At 39.5% G+C, this 24,357-nt stretch overlaps 1 protein-coding gene across 1 annotated transcript in view; it reads left to right on the top strand.

Annotated features, from left to right (window-relative positions):
* Positions 1-24,357, top strand: part of clvs2 (clavesin 2) — a 47,254-nt gene that overhangs the window by 5,258 nt on the left and 17,639 nt on the right. The gene's annotated exons all lie outside the window — the stretch shown is intronic.

Raw genomic sequence — 24,357 nt, 5'->3', positions numbered from 1 at the left:
AGCCGAGAACTTGTTTACTGATTTTTTTTATTAAAAGCTTTGTGTGAAAATTGCTATGCTAAAGAGCTCAAACCACACCGAGCATCCGCCATATTGAAAACCAAAAAATAAAACAGGAACAAGAGAAAGCCCATGTCATGTCAAGGGGCCTCCCTCCCTTTTTTCTTAAAGAGACACGCTGCTCACTCCCTCACTATCCATCCTTTGGTTCAAACAGTCTTATACTGCCATCCAGTGGTAAAAAAGGTACTACACACAGAAATTAACCAACATTTATTCTTAAATTTGACAATAATTAGTAATTATTGTCAAATTTCAAACAATATTATCGTTTATCGCAATAATTTCTGAGACAATTAAATCGCCCAGCAAAATTTGTTATCGTGACAGGCCTAGTCCAGCATGACAGTTTCATGAACTGCAATGACAGTTCAAGATTGTTGTTGAGAGGAAAACCCCATCTCATGACTTGGTCTGGTCAAAGGATGCAGTAGTTTGTTGATCGAGACTAACCCGTATAAATAAAGGTTGAATGAATGGTCCGTGCGATGGTCTCGTAATCCAGAGGTTGCAGGTTTGAGCCCAAGTTGCATTGCAAAAGGGAGACCGGCACAAATAAAACCCCAAATATTTCATGCGGGTTCACTCACGGTAGCGACTCTGCAGAAGGAAGCAGCCACGAGAAAAACAAAACTTAGTCTCAAGACGTTCCTTTCTTTAAACCATTTGCACGGCAGCAGTTTAAACACGTGTCAAATGCATTTTCCTAAATAAAAAAAAAAAAAAGTGGTTCTTTTTAAATAGAAATAAATGGGTTTTCCAACAGTCTATGATTTATTGCTAAGAAGCATTTTTACACTAAATATTTAACCATACACAGATTTCTTTACTGATTGTGCTACGATTAGATGACGCAATCAAAATAGTTGTTTCTTTTTTATCTTCCTGTTTATTTTGCTTTCTGTCCGTGCTCACATTGGGTCTTAATTGATTTTGTTTGTCTGAAAACAGGTTTCCTCTTGAAAATGAGTCCTTGTGTTTCAATGGGACCATCTGAATAAATAAAGCTTAGTTAGTTTATTTGACAGGGACAATGCACACAAACACAGAACAGGACAAGTCTGTGACTGATGCGTTGCACAAAGAATATACAGCTAATTCGTAACTCCACTCCCTGGTTGGACATTTCTACGCATGAAAATACAATTTACCAATCAAAATACAGTAAGAGTACCTACGTACTCCTGCCTACACATTCATGTAATCAACCTAACAGCCTCTAAATTCATCTAATTAAAAACTAAAATACAAACAATTTAAAAATCTAAATACAAAAAAAATACAAAACATTTTCCTCTACAAATTCTAAAATCATCTTGCAACCCACAAATTTACATAAATATCATAGCACATCGTCACACATTCAGCTAACATATTAAAAATTGTAAATTTAATACTAACTCACTAACACATGACTTTTGCATCCATAAAATCAGAGTATTAAAAATGATCACATCTTTGATTTTCCTTTAGCCAAGATTTAGTCATGTAAGCAAACTTTTTAAAGTTCAGGTGTAGCTTTTACATGTGCGGGCAATAAGTTCCATAATGTTGTGCCTTTATAGGAAAAAGAGGTTCTACATACGGGAGTTATGCAGTTCTGTTCTGATGATCCTCTGGTGACTCTGCAACCGTTTTGCTTCTGTATAAATGAGCTCAGTGGATGAGGAGCTAATCTATTGATACACTTAAAAATTAATTTAAGAACACGTAAGTTAGAAAAACTTTCATAACTCATTAAGTTATGTTTGTCCAGGATTAGACGGCGATTACTCCATTACTTTGATAGTTTGGTTGTACAAGGTTGAATGAATACGAGTTCCAGAGCTGTTGATGTGATGACCTTCACAGATGAGAGGTCATCACATTCTTGTTTAGCTCAGGATATCTACACAGTGGAGACGCGTTCGGATTCACACGGCACAGAACCTCCTGCATCTCCTCCGTCATCTGGACACTTTCAGCATCTTTATTAAAACGAGGAGCTCTCAGGCAGAAAGTTCAGCGGTCGTCTGATGAGCAGCCAAACCTGCAGGCGAAGCTTCTCTTGTTGTGGGAGTCTTTGTGTGCAGATGAGCGGAGCCGTTATTGCGTTCCTCTGAATCATTCGACAGTTTGTTCTTGGCTCCATTAGTCAAAGCAAAGTCTGAAGGGAAGTGTTTCTCGAGGGAAGAGTGACACGCAGAGTCGTGTGAATGATTATCCGACGTTTGTCCGCGATATTAAACCGTCACCGCTGCATCCTGCGTGAATTTCACACTAAATTTACTTCAAATATTCAATAATGCAAAAAAAACCAAAAAGGCGGCATTACTGATAAATCAGCCTTAAATACTTAGTGCTGGATGAACGTCTGCATGTGAAGTTTGTCAGGCAGACAAAACAACCTTTTAGCCACACATCGATGGTGTTTGCAAAGTAGATGCACAAAACTGTGCACTGAATTAGAAAACGCAAACATCAGGAACAAAAAAAATTAAACTTCAGACAACTAAAACTTAAATCTTGCTCAGTGATAGCAATATAAAGAAACCACTGATGGTAAAAGAATTAAAATTTTTAAAAAAGAGCGAGGACACGAAGCAGCAGCAGCTTCTGGCTCGTGGCTGCTATCTTTCATTAGCATCAGCAATAAAATAGATGTTTTTATATCTGTTGCAGCTTATTTTCCTGCAGGGAAAGTAAAATGTGTTGCATCAAACTGGATCTACTGCAGGTAATTTTCTGTGAGATTTTATTTGCTCCATGCGACGACCCGAGGCCCTTCAGAGCGAGACTGATTTAAAAACAGGAAGTGTGAGCTGCTGCAGGTCCACGGGGTCCACCTGTTGTGGTTTTTAGCCAATTCTTGTATTTTATGCAGTTTTTATACACTCTCTGAATAAAATGGACCTTGTAGTAAATGTTCTGTTGCAACTATATTTGTTTATACTGTGCAAAATTAAGTTTTAATACAACTAGTTTAGTTATGGAGATTATCAGTGGGATAAATATCTTCACGACAACATTTAATATGCAAGTTTTCTGTGATGGAGTTACTTTAATCACTTAGTTCAAATAATCAGTAAAAAATAGTTTCAGTTTATGATTTTCTTGATGACGAATGTATTTTTATGATCCATTCTAAAAATAAAAAAATAAAATAAAAAAAACCAGTCATTATTACTGTACTGATTTTACTTCCAAGTTTTTTCATTTTTTTAAAAACTGATCATTGAAGGATAATTTTGGTTTAATCAACGAAAGTCTCAGTTCTTTGGGAGTGGTAGGGCAGAGGTTAGAGAAGGTCGTTGGTTCGACTCCCCAGAATGACATCATCATAATCTGGGTGAAAAAAGTGTAGCACTCCAAACCTGCCTCCACCCTCATTTCCTCTACTCTTAGCCCTTGAGCAAGGCCCTTAACCCCCACCAGCTGCTCCCCCGGGCGCCCTAGATGGAAGCTCTCTGCTCCACACAGAGGCTGTGGTTGAATCCAGGCGTCCGGCGTAAAAACAATCAGGTCTTCATGCGAGTTAGTTCTCTGTGATGGGCCCTGAAGAAGGGAGCAGCCGAAAGAAGAAGAAATAAAGTCTCAGTTCTTCTGTTGGTAATTATTTTCAGGGTGTTCCTTCAGCGGTGCTCTTAATTTTTTACAAATTAAACTAGCATTCCTTGACAGGACGTGTACCCCATGCCAAAGTTTTCTACCAGGAACGAAAGTTATCTGTTGGCGCTCAAAGTATGTGTTGTGGATGAGTGTCGGCTACTACCACACCAAACTTTAGCTCATTTTCTGTAAAACTCACTGAGTTATATCCAGCTTTGTTTGCTAAAGCCTGTTAGAGGAAAGTTTCAATTAAATTCATGCATTTATGAGATACTTTACAAACAGATCTGAACATACAGACATGGGCAATTACATAATCGCTCACTTTTTCTGGGAACAGATGAAAAAAATGTGTAAATCTCCAAAAACAAACCGTTCCTCTGTTTTCAGCTGAAGCTCTGATAAAACCTGATTGTGCTTCAGTGCATCGGCAGAGTCACTGAAAACGTTTTCCCTCTCAGTCGCGTTCTGTTCACAGGGTTTCTGAGGCATGGAGGGACGGAGGATTTAATCAAGGCGCCACAGTGCGGTGTTCAACACACGACAACTCTCCAAACACAGATCACACCCTGAATTATTGATGAGTGATCAACTCCGAGTCATTCTCAACCACTCATCCGAACAGAAGATTGTTGTTCAGTGCAGAGAGCCAAGGGACCAGGTGTGCATGTAGTCATTTGATTAGACAGAAACCTTATTAAGATCATCAATAATTTGGCTGCAGGTACGAAACATCATAAGGAGCTCCACTTCCTGCTTAAAGTTTATTAAAACACAAGAAGCCTCTTCAAGTTCTTTATATAATGAAGAAGCTGTTTTTTGATAAGTGGACGCCCTCGCTCTGAATATTCACCCGAGCCTCGAAACGTGTTTTAATTCGACTCTTGTTCTGTGCGTGCACGTTCAGATTCCAGCCTCTGCACAGTTTGTGTGGAGAGCTGAGGTGAGTCTGAGTCATTCCAACGCTCAAAAAGACATCCGACTGAATGAGTCACTTCAGTCCACTGAGCAGCGAGCGTTCAGAGCAGCCACGCAGAGTTTCTTCTCTGGTTGGGTTTAACGTCCTGTGATGGCTGATTTAAATCAAACGCCCCGCTCACTTAACGTCGGAGCGCATCGGCGTCTTCACATCTGCTGCTGCTGTTCCTGTTGCTGAGGATTTTTCAGTTTTTCTGCAAAAAAATAAATCTGACTTTGATTCAAACGGTGAGAAATGGACGAGCAAACACGGCACGAGTTGAATCTTTTGAAGTGGAATTCTACGCAAGGGCTATGAAGAATTAATATTTCACCAGCTGTAAATAGCTCTACGGGCAGCCTCGTTTTAAAGAAACTGGATTTATTTCTAACCAGATTGATGAGCTTATGGCTAAAATAAAATTAAAAGAAAATGCTGCTGTTAGGCCTCGACCGTGGCACTGCTCCAAAGATTATTTGTAGACATAAAAAAAAGAAAATAACCCAAATTACTGCAGTAAGCTGCCACAACGATAAGAAGCAGCAGAAACAGGAAACAAGATGTGGAGCGTGCACGTGGAGCTGCAACAAGACGCCGTCGAGTCAGAGGTTGGGCTCAGTGCACGACTACAGCCCCGCCATTCACACGGAACTGAGTTTTCAATTCAATTCAAAAATACTTCATTAATCCCAAATGGGAAATGTAAGTTTTGTCAAAGTTTTTGTCGTTTTATTCTTTAACTCTTGCCTTTTTTTTGTCTAAAATTAAAACATAATAATAGATTTAATGCAAAAGAAAGAAAGAAAAAAGTTTAGACTTTCCAGTAATCCCAGTCTCAGAGCATGTGCTGCTCCACAGAAATTATTTTTAATGGATCCCAGATCCAGTGATGTCATAATCAAAAGTTAAAATCATAAATGGCTGCGGCTCTTAAAGTATGACATGAGGAACGAATATTAAAAAAGTTTTAACCCCTAACCTCTCAATTCTGTAATCCTGACATATATTCTTATCCCAAGCCAGGGGGGAGTGGTGGCGCAGCGGTTAGAGAAGGCAAGCTTGCGATCGGAAGGTCGTCGGTTCAACTCCCCAGACTGACAACATTAAAATGTGGGTGGGAAAGGTGAAGCACCCACACCTGCCTCCACCCTCATTTGCCCCACTCTGGGCCCTTGAGCAAGGTCACCAACACCGACCTTCTGCTCCCCCGGGCGCCCTTGATGGCAGCTCTCTGCTCCACACAGAGGCTGTGGTTGCGTCAGGAAGGACATCTGGCGTAAAAATAATTGCCAAGTCTTCATGCGACTTCGTTCACTGTGGCGACCCCTGAAGAAGAAAGCAGCCGGAAAAAAATAAAAACTTATCACAAACCATGTGAATTTAATCTAAACCCAAACCACGAGAGCCACAGCGACGTAGAAGAGTAAAGAGAATGGTAAATGTAGAGCGTGACAAATCACTGAGCTCTGCTGCTTCATCACATCCTTCTTACCCGTCATCTTCCTCTCGTCCATTTTTGATCACATCATCAGAGCTCGGCGCTGAACCTTCGGCATCGGTGCCATCGTGTCGCGAGCAGAAACCATGTCAGTACGGAGAAAAGAGACGAAGATGATGAGCCCCAATTTTAAAAACTGTTACTGGAAATTATTCTGTGCAACACATTTATAGATGCATTTGACTTAATTTAATTCTGTTCACTTTATTTCTAGAACTCTAAGTCACAACAAAAGTCGTCTCAGAGCACTGTAACATTCACACGCATTATAAAAGTTATTTATTTAGTCATCACTGTCTCCCATCCTGAACAAGCACAAAGGAGACAGTGGAAAGGAAAAAAACTCACTTTTAACAGGAAGAAACCTCCAGCAGAACCAGCTCAGGATGAGTGACCATCTGCTTCAACCGGCTGAGCTTGAGAGGAACAGGAAGGAGAGAAACAGACCGACAGGTCCAGATGTACCTTCTACTGGAGGAAAGACAAAAAACACGTTAAGATAGAAATAATTACAAACAGGAAGAGTAGAGCAAGTAAAGACAGCAGCAGGGAGAGGACATGGGCAGTTTAAGCCTATAGCAGCATAACTAAGGGATAGCACAGGAAACCCAAGCTGACCCTAACTATAGGATTTATCAAAAAGGAAAGACTTAATCCCAGTCTTAAACCTGGACAATGTGTCAGCCTCATGGACAGAAACTGGAAGTTGGTTCCACAAGAGAGGAGCCTGAGAACTGAAAGATCTTCCTCCCATTCTGCTTTTGGAAACTCTATAGGAACCACAAGTAAACCTGCAGTCTGAGAGCGAAGTGCTCTGTTAGGAAAATATGGAACAATAAGATCTGTAATATAAGATGGAGCTAGGTTGTTGAGAGCTTTGTAGGTTAGAAGATTTTGAATTTGATTCTGGATTTGACAGGGAGCCAGTGGAGAGAAGCTAAAACTGGAGAGAGATGATCTCTCCCAGTAACTCCAGTTTAGACTCTGGCAGCAGCATTTTGGATCAACTGAAGATGTTTTAAAGACGTATTTGGACACCCAGATAATAAACCATTGCAATAGTCCAGTCTAGACGTGACAAATGCATGAAAGAGTTTTTCTGCATCCTTTTTAGATAAGATGTTAGTGATATTACGCAGGTGTGGATTTAAATTCAGATTTCAGTTTTTTGTCCATCAGTCAGGTTCTTTGAACATTCTCCCCGTTTCTCCTGCAGACAGACAGTACACAGCGAGATTAAAGTTATAAAAAAAAAAAAAGTAAATTAAATTCTGTAAATACAATGCACTCCCATGGAAACATGCTCACTTGCTTCTTTATGATCTTGTATTAAATAGATTAAGTTGACGAGTCCAGGAAAACAGAGGAGTAAAAGTGTGCACAATGGGATTCAAAGCTACCCGGTTGTAATCCTCCAGGATTACAGCTCAACAGAGGGATTAAAGTTTGAGTTTAAAGAACCTTCTTTTCTTCTCAAATCATGTTTAAAAATGCTTCTAAAACATAATTGTATAAAATAATCTGGCAAAATAAATATGGATTTTCTTCCAAATATGGAAAATGTATCTTTAAAATATCCTGATGCATGCGCAATAATCCAGGTAGAAAAATCTAAAAAAAAAAAGTTAAGTCTGGTCCTCTGGACATTCAAAAAAAAAAGTTGAAACGTTTCGTCTTTCATCCGAAAGACTTCTTCAGTCTAAAGGACTGAGGTTTAATCAATTTAGGAGTTAAAAAACAAAAACCCTAAAGGTCATTATCACTCGTCGCCATAAAAGAAAAACAATCATGTATGGACATCTATGAGTTTGTTCATTTATCTGTCTGTTAGCAAAATATTTCTTAACTATTGGGAGGATTTCAATTAATTTTTGGAGTCAACTCTATTCACGACGACTGCAGTGGTTTGTATGTTTTTATTGTCTCAGAATTATAAAAACTGCTAAAATTTCATTTAAATACCAATTTGACGAGACTGTTAAAATGTTTTTCTACATTTTATATGTTAAGGTTTTTGTTTTATGTGTTTTTATACATGAAGCCGTTGTTAACGGGGCAGTAAACTGCAGAAGACTGTCGGGCTGGGCAGAGCAGTGAATCACCTTGTGAAGGTGATCTGTCACAGTAATGAATGAGCCGCTCTGACTCACTGACCATTAACTAACCCTTCACCAGCTGCTGACAGGAAGTGGAAACACTGACCTGTGGATGAGGTCACCCAGTCTGCTCTTTTAGTTGTGCACAAACACATTTTGCGTCGACGGCTCAACTTTGGCTCTGGAAACAGTTTACAAACGATTTAATCCTTGACGATGCTAAATGTGTTAAAAAAGTGCCACTACAATAGTTAACCTTTTACTGATTGATTGAAGTGCAACAAATTATGTATCTGCTCTTCTCAGTCATAAAGTATGTGTTCAATAAACCAAGGAAACAACAAAAAATTAACTGAAACATAAACCTGAAACTCAATAAAATCTCAAACCTGTTGCAAATTGTATAAAAACACCTGGTCCCAATATTTTATCTACTTTCAGAATTATATAACTTCCTTTGTGACACTACTTAATGTCTGAATGTTTTATTTAATTGATATCTAATAAATAATTTGGTCAATTTCACAAGAATACAACAAAAAAAATGCAAAATGAGAAAAACAACAAATCAAAGAGAAAGAAAAGTGAGAAACAATAAATTCATGACAAAGGGGAAAAACAGAGCGATAAAGATGAAAGAGGAAGTTGGAGAAAAGAAAAGAAACAAGAGGAGGAAGAAAAAAGAAAAATAAATAAATACATAAAACAGAAACCAGCAGGTTTCATTGAAACATTGAAAAAGCATTAGTCATGCAGGATCGAGTCAATAACCCGAAACTCCCTTAAATTGATCTCATTATTGGACAGAAAACATCAATATGTTCCAGCTGCTAATGTTCTGCTGGTCCAGTCAACCTTCACAGAGGCCCTTTGTGAGGTTTGGTTCTGACATTTGGGGGATTCCATCCATCCATCCATCCATCCATCCATCCATCATCTTTATCCCTTCCTTTTCTGGTCATGGGGGTCACTGGTGCCCATGTCCAGCCATCACGTTACGAAAGCAGGGGACACCATGGACAGGTCTCCAGTCCGTCACAGGGACATAGAGACAAACAACCATTCACTCTCTCACTCACACCTTGGGACAATTTATAAAGTTACCAATCAGCCTAACATGCATGTTTTTGGTCTGTGGGAGGAAACTGGAGTACCTGGAGAAAACCCACACATGCACGGAGAGAACATGCAAAGTCCACCCAGTGATAGATGGATCACATCTCACCACTGTCCTCATACATGTCCTGTACCAATCTACTTCTCTGTCACTCCAGATTTCCTCATGCAGCACCATACCACCTCTCTTGGCACTCTGTCAGATGCTTTTTCTAAATCCACAAAGACACAATAGAGTTCTTTCTGACCCTCTCTGTATTTCTCCATCAGCATCTTCAAAGCAAAGATGGCATCTGTGGTGCCTTTTCTTGGCATAAAACCATACTGCTGCTCACAGATAGTCTCCTCTCGTCTAAGTCTTGCTTCCACAACTCTCCCAGATCTTCATCGTGTGGCTCATCAACTTATTCCCCTGTAGTTGCTACAACTCTGTACATCACCCTTGTTCTTAAAAATGGGCACCAGCATACTTGTTCTCCGTTCCTCAGGCATTTTCTCACCCTCAAATATGCCACTGAATATTTGAGTAAAAACCTCACTGCCATTTCTCCAAGACATTTCCAAACCTCCACTGGTATGTCATCAGGCCCTACTGCCTTCCACTTCATTCTATTCAGAGCTTTCCGAACTTCACCCGCACTAATTGTTCCCAGTTCCTGGTCCACAGTTTCTATGACCTCTACTCTTCTTTCTCCTTCATTCATTAGCTCCTCAAAATACTCCTTCCATCTTCCCGTCACGCTCTCCTCACTTGTTAGAACATTACCATTCCTATCTTTAACAAGCCTAACCTGCTGCACATCCTATCCAGCCTGATCCCTGTCTTGCCAATCGGTACAAGTCCTTCTCGCCCTCTTTAGTGTCCAGCGTCCCATACAACTCAAACACCTTCTGCTTTGCCTTAGCTACCTCCCTCTTTGCTCTACGTCCCGTCTCCTTATATTCCTGTCTCCTCTCTTCACTGTCATATTTCTTCTTGGCTAACCTCTTTCTTTGAACAGCTTCCTGCACGTCACTATTCCACCACCAGGTTTCCTTATCATCCATTCTCTGTCCAGATGGCACAACAAGTGCCTTCCTACCTGTCTCTTACTGTTGCTGTAGTAGTCCAGACATTTGGAAGCTCTTAGAGCCTTTAACGGCTCCTCTCTGAACTCCTTACAACATTCGTCCTTACTCAGCCTCCACCATTCATTCAACCTTTATTTAGACAGGTAAATCCCATTGAGCCTTGAGGACTCATTTACAAGAGAGACCTGATCTCAACAAAGAATGATGAAAACAATGGATAACAGCGACAACAGTAGACAGTTATAAAAAGGCATACAGATTTGGTCTTCTGGGACACAGATTTATACTGGGACAAATGCACTAGTTAAAAAAGGTAAACACACACATATATACATTATATATATATATATATATATATATATATATATATATATATATATATATTGATTGATGGATGGAAGTGATGTAGTCTTTTAGTGTTTTTTTTTCTCTCTCCCCCTCCCCTCAGTCCTTCCCACCTTTCACTTTGTGTTCTTCCCCCTCCCCCACCTCTTTCTTTAATAACATCATCACCCTCCCTCTCCCTCACAGTCCAGTCCCTCCATCTCTTTTTCACCCGAGACAATAGTGTCGGAGCCGTTTAGAAGCTGTGACAGCAGCAAACTGTTCAAGTCTTATAAATATTTATTTTTCTTGAAAAATTCATCCACTAATCACTTAGCATTTGCAACAGTTTTTCCACGTTTCCATGGAAACACAAAACAAATCACAAAACGGTTGAATGAATTAAAGAAATTTTAAAAAATGATTTATTTTTCACCCCAAAGAAGCCTCATCGTTTTCATTAACAAACAGTTTGAGCCACAGCACGCCTCCTCTTTCACCCCCCCGTTTCTTTCTTCCTCCTCCACCCCTCCACTCCACCCTTGCTACGTTGCCACGGCAACATGTCCTACAGCCTCGCTATCTGCTTCGCCCTCTCCTCCAGATGGGCTCCCTTTTGTTGAGCGTCTGAGCACTCGTGTGCTGAGACAGAAACGCACTTCTTCTGCGTTTTCTCGGCTGTTTTCTTCCCCTCGACGAGCTCGCCGGGCGGCTGATTGGGTGTCAGCGAATGCAACGCAGGGGATTGTAAATGTGCTATAAATCATGGAAATGAGAAATGAGTGACGCATCATCAGCTGTGTTGTCAGAATGTAAACAGTTCAAATGTCCCACCATACCTTTTTATCCTGATGTTCTGAGCGCATGTTGTTCCAGAATCAAAAGTTCAAAGTGCGTTTCTTAGTCTCCCTCGGGAGTAATTTGATTTGGATGAAAAGTCTGTTGCACAAAAAACACGTTCCACATTAAAAAACTCTCATAAATTACAATAAAAGATGCCATCCCACCACACCTGCATGCATTCCCTGTCTCTTTGTTCGTCCTGAGTGATTGCTGGTTGAGGAGCTTGAACCACTGTATGAATGAGTTCTTGTAGCGGTTGCATTTACGTGAAGGAACCTTCTTCCAGTGTTCAGTAAAACATATTGGGAGTGCAGAAGAGTTGAGAGACTCAGACTGTCTGAGGGCCGGTAGCGCGAACAGGTCTTGGAAAGATAAAGATGCAGCCATTCCCATGCAATTGCAAGAATGCAACCAAAACAAGATTTATGTACGATTTAAAACAATCATTCTAGTTTCATGGAGAATTTATGCGGTTGACGTTCATAAATCAGGTCAATTTAGAGTTTTGATCATATTATAACTTGAACTTCTTCGTCCAACAGTTTTAGGATTGAGGTCTTTATATCTGGGTGCAAAAAACAAGATAGCTTGAAAATATTTTGGTTCAGAATCAGGGTTGTGCAGAATCGAGTGAAAGAGTCATCATTTTATAAACCTGACCATGTTTTTTCTCACTAAGCCTAAAACGTTCAGCCTAACTTGAAAACAGTTTGATGATTTGTTGCTCCTGTAGCATTTCCACAGTAACTCGATAGGTTCTACATTTTGTCTGATAACGCTTCCACTCTAATCAAAGTTATTAATGGAAAGAGATTTATAATTTCTGATCAAAATAATATATTCTCCCTATAATGTTAACTTTAAAAAAACTTATGTATATGAATATTTCTGTGCAGTGCCCCGAGATGACTTCTGTTGTGACTTGGTGCTACGTAAATAAACTGAATTGAATTAAATCAGAAGACAAAGCTGTGTGACTGTGCAGATATGCTGGAATATTAGGATGTCAGTGGAGAAAACAAAACTCAGATTGTCGAGCTCTTCCATCGGTCAGTAGCAGGAGTTAATCACCAAACTAAAAACCTCATGTTTAAAGTAAGTTCAGTCTGATGACAACTTGCTGAAAACAATTTGAAGACTCTCCCACAGATGCTGTTGACCAACTTGTCTCAGCTCAGTGATGTACCTGCAGGTGTTTCCTGCTCCAGGCTTTCAATGAACCCATCAGAAGAAAGTTTGATAGGACGGAGAGTTTTAAAAGAGACAAAAAGCCATCTCAGAACTTGTTTTCTTACTGTGAACCTTACTAAACCAAAGCTACTTTAATGAAACCCCAAATTAAATCCTATATAATATATATAATAATCCTAACCCCCAAATTTCCAAAGTGGAGCACCAAAGGGGACTGTACTCTCCCCATTCCTTTTCACTCTGTATATCTCAGATCCCCAGTACAAAACACTGTCATCTGCAGAAATATTCTGATGACTCTGCAGTGTCTGGGTGTATCAGAGATGCACAAGAAGCTGAGAACAGGAAACTGGTGGATCACTTTGTGGCATGGCGTGGAAACAATCAGCTCATCATGAATGTAAACAAAACAAAAAAAAAAAAGGAGATGATTGTAGATTTCAGGAGAAGCAGGAACAGGTCAGACACCATTTACATCATGGGAGAAGAAGTGGAGGTGGTGGAGAAATATAAATACCTTGGAGTTCATCTGGACAGCAGACTGGACTGGAAATGCAACAGTGAAGCATCTACAAGAAGATAATGTCAGCTTGACTCAAAACAATTTCCGTACTTAGTAACACTATGCATCCTCGCGGGGTCTTCTGAACACACAGTTTTCTACTTCAATCCTCCCTGTTTGAAGAAATTCCTCAAACAAAAACTAATGCTGCCATTTTTTTAATATACTTAGTGATACATGAATATGAGTGTGAGATTAAATTAACCTTCTACATGATTTTATATTGTGCTTTACACTGCAATAGTGTTCTTCTTTTGGCTTTGTCCTACTATCGTTCTTAAGGAAACTTGAGTCCTTCAGTGTTTGCAGCAAGATGCTGCAGATCTTCTTTTAAGTCTGTTGTAGAGAGTGTTAACTCTTCTGCCATCATCTGCTGGGGGAGCAGCACCAGAGCAAGTGACTTAAAAAAAAAAGACCAAGCTCATAAAGAAGGCTGGCTCTATTCTGGGGACTCCTCTAGAACCTTTGGAGATGATTGTACAAAGAAAGGTTCTTCGTAAAATGAACATTATAGACAACCCTCAGCATCCTCTTCATCAGACTGCCATACAACAACAGAGAGTCTTCAGTCTGAGGCTTCTTCAGATCCGTTGTAGGACAAACGCTACAAGAGATCCTTCCTGCCCACAGCCATCAGCATCTACAACAACTCTTTAATGAAACCAGGATGATGAGTTACAACATTTAATTTCCCTTTGGGATTAATAAAGTATTTTTGAATTGAAATTAAATATATAAAAGATGCAAATGAGTAAAGAATGTTTCTTTCAAAGCAACTCTAATAAGTTTCCAGCTTTGTAAATGTTGCTTTGATCAGTTGCGATATTTATCCAACAAGTAGATGATTTGAATACAAAAAAAAAAAATCCACTGCATCTTCAATTATCAAAACTTTTATCATAGAAGCTCATTTTAGTCCGTCTGTAGCAGAAAATATGTTTTTTTTATTTATTTATTTACATTTAAAACTTTTTAGAAAAAACACTTCAGTCTGATGATCTCTTAGTTATAAATTATGTTTTTATGACAAATTTACTTTGTTTATTCATGTAAATAAATAAATTGGGTATGTTTATGCTGCTTTCCGTCCGGTTGGTTTCTTGCTGGTTTTCCCTTCAGCAGGTGTGAATCCGTGCAGCTTTATGAACCACATTAAACGACTCCAGCTCCAGTTAGAGAACTCCCCGTGGATTCTCTCTGCATTAGGATTGTTACGTAACAAACCCACTCCAGAAGAACTGGGACTCCGGTGAAAACTGTGCCAGTTTGCCTGTGGAATATGCATGAAGAGATAAACAGAGAGCCACTGGTTCCTCTCAGGCAGCAGCTTGAAATATTTGAACACGTTATTCTCCAGAGATAATAACTAAAGATACGCCTGATCTGATTTCAATAAACTGACTTATAGTTGAAGTTTAGAGTTCGTGTTTTGTTGCGTTACTCGTAATTTTCCCTTTACGCAGCTGAAAACCAACACTCCAGTTTACCAGCAGATAATATCAGTGCTTAAACTAATTTTCTGTATCAATTCTCTAGAAATTAAAAAAAAAAGGTCAACTCAGTTTGTTGTGAACAACGAAGCGGTTTGGACCAGAACCAGCTTTGCCTCTACAAACAGGCACGTCTCGGTTTAAACTCTTATCTCTGAGCTGCAGATGGATGACATTCTGACCGAACGTTCTCCTGTTTCACTTTTTTAAGAAGCTGCTTAGACTGTGGCTTTTCAAGATGATTTCAAAGAGAAGCTGCCAGCAGTTTGTGTTCTCGGCCAAAAATCTCAAGATCAAATCCGAGAAGCTGCACTAGAACACAAGAGCTCTTTGTCCATGAACAGAGGAAGAGCTTCATCCATCCATTCGTTATCTTCACTTCTTCCTTTTCGGGTCGCAGGAAGAGTTTCAGATTGATTTTCTGCAAAAAATCACAGAAAAAGCTTAATCAAAGACAAATTTAAATCCTTTAGGTATCATGTTTAACTCTTCCCTCTTCAGGGGTCTCCACAGAGACACATCCTCCTCCATCTCAGTCCTTTTCATCCTCTGTCCTCACTCCAACTACCTCCACGTCCTATAACTCCATCCATATGTCTCCTCTGTCTTTTTCCTGGCAGCTGCATTTCTAACATCCTTCTACCAATAAACTGACAGGATCTGTCCTTTTGTCTTCATTTCCCTTTCTGATCCTTGTGTTGGACTCTGTCAAAGGATCTCTGCCGTTTCTTCACCCTCTGTCTCTCCAGTCACTCATCACTCACACCAGTTGGTAATCAGTAATCAGGTGCACTCATCTCTGCATGGTCCACCACTCAAGCACCTGCTCATCGATGCGTTTACTGTCTGTCATGTTCCTCCTTGTTCCGTGATATTTGTAAGTTCTGTTGCCATGTCAGCTTATGGTTTTGTTTGTTTAATAAATTCCTTTTATTTAATTCCTGCTCCTCATGTCTGCCTACACTTGGGTCTAAACACGGAGCATATTGCGATATATACCTACTGTCCCTCCTCTGGACATGTCCAGACAGTCTCAGTGTGTCCTCCATAACTTCATCTCCCAGTTGTTCAACCTGTGCTGTACCTCTGATGATCTCATTCCTGATCTTCTCCATCCTTGTCTCTCCTAAGAAGAACCTCAACATCTTCATTTCTGACACTTCCAGTTCTGTCTCCTGTCTTTTTGTCCATGTCTCTGTCTCCAGACCATACAACATAGCTGGTCTCACCACTGCCCTTTAAACTTTTATGTGTAAACATAAAGAAAAATGTGTCAGTGCATTTTACGAAGATTAAAAAATAAAAGATGTCTTTAGCTAATTTGGTCAGCTTTATAAACATTACGTATCTTTGATAGATTTAATGTATTTACCCTGAAGCTGTGCTGCTGTTTTCAAGAAATGTATTTTGTCCTAAATGCAGAAAGAATATTAAATTATCCATTTAAAAAAAAACATTTATAATTCGGTTTTAAAAGCCACAGTGTGTGTGTGTCTGGTAATCATCATCTGGGCTGCAACTGTTTGGATTTTATTTATTTTTTCATTCCTCGACCTAAAATTATGAAAAGGCAAGTTTTCAGTCTCATTTGATGTTTTTGGAGTTTGCACATCATATTTTGTTGAACCAGTTTTGACAAGCTCAATTTATTTTTGTATTCAGTCTTTGAAAAACTGATCCAGGCTGTGCACATCATTTTGTTGCCTGCCCCGACCCGCTCTGTACCCACCTCAGCAGCAGCCCCCACATTTAATGTGTATCATTTGTGTTGGTTTAGACCTGGACATCCGGGGCTGAAGCCTCAAAATAGCTTCTGTCATAAGGAGAGCTACACACACACACACACACACAAACACACACACACACACACACACACACACACGGGTCAAAGTTCACTCCGAATGTACAGAAACTAAATTAAGACAGGTTTGAGACGGACACAAGTCACACTGAGTGGCGACACAAGATTATTTAAATTTTTCAAAAAAACTTCCAGGTTCCTAAGAAAAAAAAAAAAAAAACGTGAATTCTGCATGAATTCTTTAAAACCTGTTTATTTATTTTTATTTTTTTGACTGGCAGTAAACATAAATTAGCCTCCTGCAGACAGATGGCTGCCAATCAGACAACTGATGTTTGTAATAATTAAAACAATTAAAAAATTAAAAAAGTCTTGCATGAAGTAGGAGCTGCTACATGAATATCCCGGAGAGTGAGCGATCAAATGAAAAAACTGAACTGTATCCAAAATATATGTAGAAAATATACATTTTTATAACCTCATGATTCAGATCAAAGTTTTTATGCTTCTCAGTGTCTTGTATCCTCAATTTAATCTGAACACATAGAGATTCTTATTCTTCATAAATCACTCTGAAGGTATTTTTTATTAAATGCTTTCAAAACCAAGAATATTAAAAAACATCCATCCAAAAAGTTGCAGCAGTTTGAGACTCAGTTCAGCTGCAGGAGACAAAAAGTCCTGTGAGGTAGTCAGATTTATGTTTGGCTGCTTTTTTTAGAGTAATGTTTCAGATGAAATTTTCATTCATGGGGCTTTCAGGTGTTATCTTAATTAAAAACCGACAGCACCTCGTTAACGTTTGGCTAACTGGTTTGCCTGGTGGGACTCCTTAAGGGTACAAACATTAAGTCATGGAAACACGGGTGGTTCAGTTTTATGACACTTCATTTTCATTATGTTTAGAGGTTGTGCCTACAACTGTAGGCAACGGTTCTTCTCATCCTAAACATTTCATTGCATTGTTGACCTTGTGTTAACCTGCAGATGACATAAATAAATAAACAAATAAATAAATAAATAAATAAGTGTCAAACTCTCTTCTAAACTCGTCAAATTTAATGACCTGAGCAAAAGTTAAATTGTATTTTTTAAACAATACTGGTGAAACTTGGTACTAAAAAAACATTTAGTTTCCATTTTTTAAAACATTCTAAAGAAAAAAAAAGCACTAATTTGACAAAACGAGTATTTTTGCAGAAAGATAATTCAAAAAGCTCTAAATGTTTTTATCCCCGATTCGTTTCTCTGTTTTCTTTGTGATCTGTTTGTTTTGTCGCCTCCTGTGTTTTCTGCCTTTTTCAGCCTCACCCCTTCAGTCAGCCTTCACTTCCTGGTTCTGCCCCGCCCACTTACACCTGTTCCCTGTTGTCATCAAGCCAGATGTCCCATCTCCTCATTAGCCTCGGTCTGTTAAGTTTTCAGTTTTTACCTCGCCTGCTGTCCCGCATCGTTTGGCCGGCTCTCTGTGCTTCTCAAGTTAGCCCCCCCACCACCATTTCTGGGTTCAACCTACAAACCAAACCAAGGTTTGTAAGCGAGTGAGCAGATGGTAGCGTTGTGCTTCTTGACTAACAAAAAGAAAACTGTTCAGAATCTTCTGGAATACTGGGTCAGTGAGAAACTGGTCCGATGGTTCAGAGCTTCTGGGATGCTCCTTCCCACCTCCTGGTTGTTTGGCAGGACTCAAGTTTACATTTTTATTTTTGTGTCCCAGCACAATCTGGACATGCTGGAAGGTCATCGACATCAAAACACACAAGTACAAAGTACACAAACAGAAAAAACAAAAAGTCATTATCCTACTACATGAATAAAATAAAAAACTTGTCAGCTTCTGATTCTGAAGTAGCTCTCAAGGGATCGTCCCATTAAAGCGTCAGAACCTGTTTAATCATCAGCATTGAAGTGAATTCACACATTTCTCTGAGAACTGGAGTAAATAAATTGGGTAGGAGTGGAAATATAAAACTAAATTTAAATAAACTTGTAAATATAATCCCTGTTGGTGAGTTACTGCCGAGTCTTTCTTTAAAGGCAGTAAATTAACTGTAGTTTTCATGAATGGAAAACAGGTGTGTAATACTGTCTCTATTCCGATTTTAAATAGGTTAAAAAATAAAATAAACACACAGGCATCATAGACTAATACACAGAAAACTGAGTAGTTTTAAACTACCGTCTTTTTAAACTTTGTTGCAATCTGAATTTTCCTCTTATTAGTCGTCTTATACGTTTTTGGCAAAAAAAAAAAAAAAAATCTAAAAATGAGACAAGTCCAAATTCAGCCACAGTTCTGAAAAACTTGGGTCGTTGTGTAAAAATGTAAATAAAAAAACAAACAATTTGAAAATCTCAGTTTCTTTGTGCAACTATGACCCAAAATTTAAAAAATAAATTCACACACAAAATGTTGAAGCTAAGAATCTGAACCACTTTAGAAGAGAATCAGTTCATTTTATGTTTGACGGCACCAACGTCTCTAAAGTTGTTCCAGGTCTCCTCTGTGAAGCATCTTTTTTTTTTGTCCGTCAACATCTAGGACCCGAGGAGAAGCGTTGATTGAGTTTTTGGAGGGAATGTTGTCCTGTTCTGCTCTTGTGGAAGATTCTAAAGTCCATCTTCACGAGGCGTTGGTCCAGAGAAGATGGCAGCAGTTCTGGGTGCATGGTGTTTATATGACTTCTGCTTTGTCTGATAGAGCTTTAAGCATTTATGGATGGTGCAGTGAACTGTGTTTACAGACAGTGATTTGTAGGATTATTTCCTAGTCCAGAACAGAACCAGACCTGTTTTTAATGAAGTGGCCCCTGAGGGCCCAAAAACCACGGGAATCTCAAACGGGACTTTCAGCCTCGTTCTTTGAGCTCATCGTTTCTAATCTTCTGATTTTATCAACGTAGACGAGATATTTAAAGTCTTCCATATTTCCAGTGGAGGAACATCGTTCAGTTTTAGCCACTTCTCTGCAGATTGGTGAACCTCTGCCTCTTTAAGGCCTTTTGTTGCCCTGGATTATTTTTTATTTTATTTTTTTATAGATGTGTTGCTGCCATCAAATTTAAACCCACACCTTATTTAAAAAATAAAATAAAAATAAATAAATCTTTGTTTAAAATTTTTATGGTTTTCAATTCTTCCATTGTGGACAAAAATATGACATTTACAAACCATTATGTTCCGTTTTTGTGTACATTAATCACTTCTTTAGTATTTGTACAATGCGACTCCAGAGAGGAAGAAATGTGATAAATGATTTGAGCATCAAGAGTGAAACGTTCTGTTGGTTTTGAAACCAGCAGACAGAGGTGGAGAACTTGAAAGTAAAATAAGAAAACTGTTCAACAAAGCAAACAAAAAGCTGACATGGCAACAAAACTTGTGTGAAATAACGAGGAGCAGGGTGACACGGAGGAAGACGAGGCATGACAGCCTTGGAAGAACTGCCCACAGACTGGAAGCAACAACCTGACACAGAACTTATAGAGAAACTAATGACAGATAATGACCAACACCTGGGGAAGGACAGTGAGGGACAGGTGGCAGGAGCAGGAGCTGTTCACATGAAGGCTGAACAGATGATGACACAAGAAAACAGAACAAGGATCTCAAACTCGAAACACAAAAAAAAAAAGCGCAGATCCTCTCATGCACTGGTTAAATTTTTACTAAAAGATTTGGGAGTAAATAACTCACAGAAGCATGAACATTTTTTCCACTTTAATTTTTATTCACAGTTTCAATGGTATATAACGTTTCAAAGATGTATTGCATACTTTGTACATTTTCCAGATTCGTAGCCTAAGCAGGCATCTCTTTACAGTAATAATAAAAAAAAACATGAGGGGGTGAACTTTCAAAAGAGAAAAAAATTAAATAAATATATATATATATTAAATAATGAATGTCTAGGGTCTAGAAATTCCTCTGTTAATGGTATTGAGTTTCCTCGTGTCTCTTCTCGGGTGTCATACTGTGTCCATTTTTCCCACTTCTTCATAAAAACGTCTTCTTTTAATCTAACAATGAAAGTCATTCGCTCCGTCTCATACGATTCCTCAACAATATTCAGCCATTGTTGTATGGATGGAGCACATATCTGGTACCAGTTCCTTGTTAAAGCTTTTTTTTTTTGCAGGCAATTAGCCGTATCAATCAAGTGCATGTCTTCCTTCAAAACATTTTTTTTTTATGTTTCCAAGATATCCATCCATCCATCCATCATTTTCTTCCACTTATCCGGGGTCGGGTCACGGGGGTAGCAGCCTAAGTATGGAAGCCCAGACTTCCCTCTATCTATCGATCTCTCGCTCCGTTTTTACCTCTTTCGTGAACAAGACCCCAAGATACTTAAACTCCTCCACTTGGGGCAGGACCTCCTGCCTGACCAAGAGAAGGCACTCTACCCTTTTCCGGCTCAAGACCACGGCCTTGGATTTTGAGGAACTGATCCTCATCCCGGCCGCGTCACACTCTGCTGCGAACCGCTCCAGCGAAAGCTGTAGATCACGACCTGATGAAGCCAATAGGACCACATCATCTGCAAAAAGCAGAGACGTGATCCTAAGGCCACCAAAACGGATCCCCTCAACACCTGTTTCCAAGATACATCGTCTTAAAATCTTTGGATATTGGGTATCCCAAAATAGTTTTGATTGTAGCATTCACATTTCTCTAATACAAATCTAATTTTTGACACTCCCAAAATATAAGTGTATGTTTTTTTTTCTATATTTCCACGTGTTGACTTAAGAGCAGGAGGTAAAAACTGTTGAATGAGCAGACTGAATTAAAGACCAGAGAATTTAGAGTCTTGGACCAAGACTTTTTTTTTCTTTAGATGGGGGAAAAGGTATTTTATAGTAGCAGAGATCAGTCACTAAAAGCCTTATCTTTAATCTTTTTTCCATTTCTGCACTCAATCCATGGAGCTTCTTTCCGTAAAGTGAATTTTCTAAAAAACGAGCCAGAAGCAAACAATGCCACCACTGCAGGCTACACTTTAAAAACCTGAAGTAAAGCACTCCGGTGGCTGCTGTCCCCCCCACTCCCTTCTAAAAACTCTTTCCCCCCCTTTGAGGACACGTCAAGTCATCCTCGTGCGGATGAAAAGTGACAGAAGCAGAGCAGAACGTAGACGGAGCTCATCAGCCCGATGTGTTGTACAAAGAGTTAAGAAGCGGGACGCAGACAAGATTCATGGCCACAACTTGGACACACGGAGCGGCGGACGATGCACGTCGCGTTTTATTACATCAAACGCTCACAAGCGAAACGCTGATGGACTCACACTGGCTGTTCAAACATTTATTTGATCAAAGTCTCTGGTTTTTAGCACTAAAGGCCTTTTCTGCTGCAGCTACTGCGCATGTCGGCATGTTCCAAACATCTACTCAGTTAGAAATTGAGACGATGCACCTTGAGCTGCTGCACCTTGGAAGGGTGTGTAGGATAAAATAAATTCATTCAGACAACAGTTTTTAGTCTTTCTGACCACTCAGAGTGGTTTTACATGATAAGTTACCCCCATACACATTAATTTATAGATCTGTATGCTTCTGAGGAGCATTCAGAGGCATGGTTCACTTTACATTTGATTATAGTTTAACTATACTGTAGTCCCTCGTTACTTTGTGGGTCGTTTTTCACGGACTTGCTCTATCGAGGTTTTCAAAATACGATTGGACATGACACAATTGGCTGACTGATGGGTGAGCCGCACGATCGGCATGGAGTTTTTATTTCAAATGAATTGTTTAAAATTATTTAGCACCTGCTGCACCAGTGTGCAGCCCAAGCTGCAGGAAAAGCTTCTTTATGCAGCGTCATATCTCTGCTCTGCAGCGGAGAAGTGGGCGTGGCCAAGAGTACAAAGGAGGCAGGTGTTTCCTGGTGTTCAGAGTTCAGCAAGATCTATTTTTGAAAAAGAAAGACAGATTTAATTTCGGCTTCTTTATCAAATTTTCGACATGCGGCTTAAAAGAGAGACGTGCATCAACCAAAATTCCCAGATATAATCAACAAACTCAATAGGAACACCATGTGTGGATAAAATAGGAGGAAGGACTGCTGGCATCAACTTCCTGTTTGAAAACAACATCCCTTTTGTTTTATCAGCATTTAGCACCAGTTTGAGACGGAACAAATCTGACTGGATGATGTTGAATGCCGACTGTAGAAGCAACTGTTTTAGCTCGACAATAAACAACTGTGTCGTCGGCAAAGATTGTAAGGAGGCGTCAGGAATGTTCTGACTTTCATTACTCATGTAGATTGTAGAGTGTGGGTCCTAAGACTGAGCCTTGTGGTACACCATTATTGACAGTTAGATAGCTAGAAGAATTACCATTGTGTTTAACACAATGCCTTTGACCTGACAGATAATTAGAAAACCATCCAACCATCTGAGAAACCAATATCTGAGAACTTATGGAATAAAATGTCAGGATCTACGGTATAAAAAGCTTTGGACAATAAAGGGACCGAGCGGCTGCGTTTCCTCCTGCTGGAGGTGGAATATCTGTTCTTGTTGTCTCTGATGTTGTTTCCTCCTCCTTCCCTGTGGCTGCACTTTTAATTGAGATCAATTTCAGTGTTCGATCGATTCCTTCTTTATATTCCAGGAGGACGCCTAATTGCTTTGGTTCTGTTAAATAAATGATTTCTGTGGATGTTTGGGTTTTATTGCCACCGTCTGGTCACAGTCCGTGTATAAATCACTGTTGTTGACTCTGTTGTCGTCTTCAGTATCAGATGCTGACTCGCCTCCTTTAAATATGCTGCTGCGACTGATATCTGATCGCTCGTCCTTTGCCAGCTTCAGGATTGATTTTAGTCAGTCGATGCTGATGTCAGGTCACGCAGCACTCGAGAGCTGTAAAACTCCTAAATGTATCTGCAGCTCTTATTCTTTCAAAAAGACCCAGTTAAACTTTTTTAACTTAATAAATGGTGTTAATATCTCAGCCGCGCCTGTTAAAATTGTGCCGACCTTTAACTAAGGCGTTATCTCTGTCACATGTTTTATTCTGATTAAATAACAGCAGGTGCGTTTGCCAGTGATGCCCTAATTATTAATGAAATATAATTTTGTTGAGAAGAACCAAACAAAGAGGCAATTTACAGGCGTCATTCTGCAGCTACGGAGAAATTGAAAGGATTATTTTAAAGTTACTTTCTTTAAAGTTTTAATGAAAAGGAATCCAGCTGTGAAACCAGAAGTGATGCTCCAAACAAACGAGCCCTCGGGCTTCCAGCGGATAAAAAGCTGGGTTTTATTTTGACGTGTTTCCTGTGTCTGTCTGCTGTTTGGAGCTGAGTGCAGGTAAAACGTAGCGTTGGCAGCTTTAAGGTTTCATCGGAGAGAAGAGTGCGGTAAAACAAACCTCCACATCTGGTTCGTTTCTTGTCTCTGAATCACCACGTGCTTTAATTGTTCTGGGATGTGGGCTTGAAGTCTTTGATGAGACTTCAATTTAATGGAGCCTTTTGTTTTAAACACACTCACATCAACAAACAATTTATTGTATTTATTTATTCAGTTTATTTATTTAGTTAGTTTATGCAGTTTGGCAACTGTTTTCTGACCTGCTGGACCTCGGTGTGGCTGTAATCGTACCCGTCAGAGCTGCCTGCGCACTCTGAAGCTCTCAGCAGCACAAAATAACCTCCTCAGGATCACAAAGTTTGTTTTCTCAGTCATCCAGGTATATAACAACAAAAAAGGTTGAATCATGTCATCTGGACTTCGTTTTTTTTT

The sequence above is a fragment of the Nematolebias whitei genome, chromosome 12 (genome assembly GCF_014905685.2).
Source record: "Nematolebias whitei isolate Nwh7 chromosome 12, NemWhi1, whole genome shotgun sequence".
In the NCBI taxonomy this organism is placed as follows: Eukaryota; Metazoa; Chordata; class Actinopteri; order Cyprinodontiformes; family Rivulidae; genus Nematolebias; species Nematolebias whitei.
Note: the sequence above shows the minus strand (reverse complement) of the source record. Positions and strands in the feature narration are given on the sequence as shown.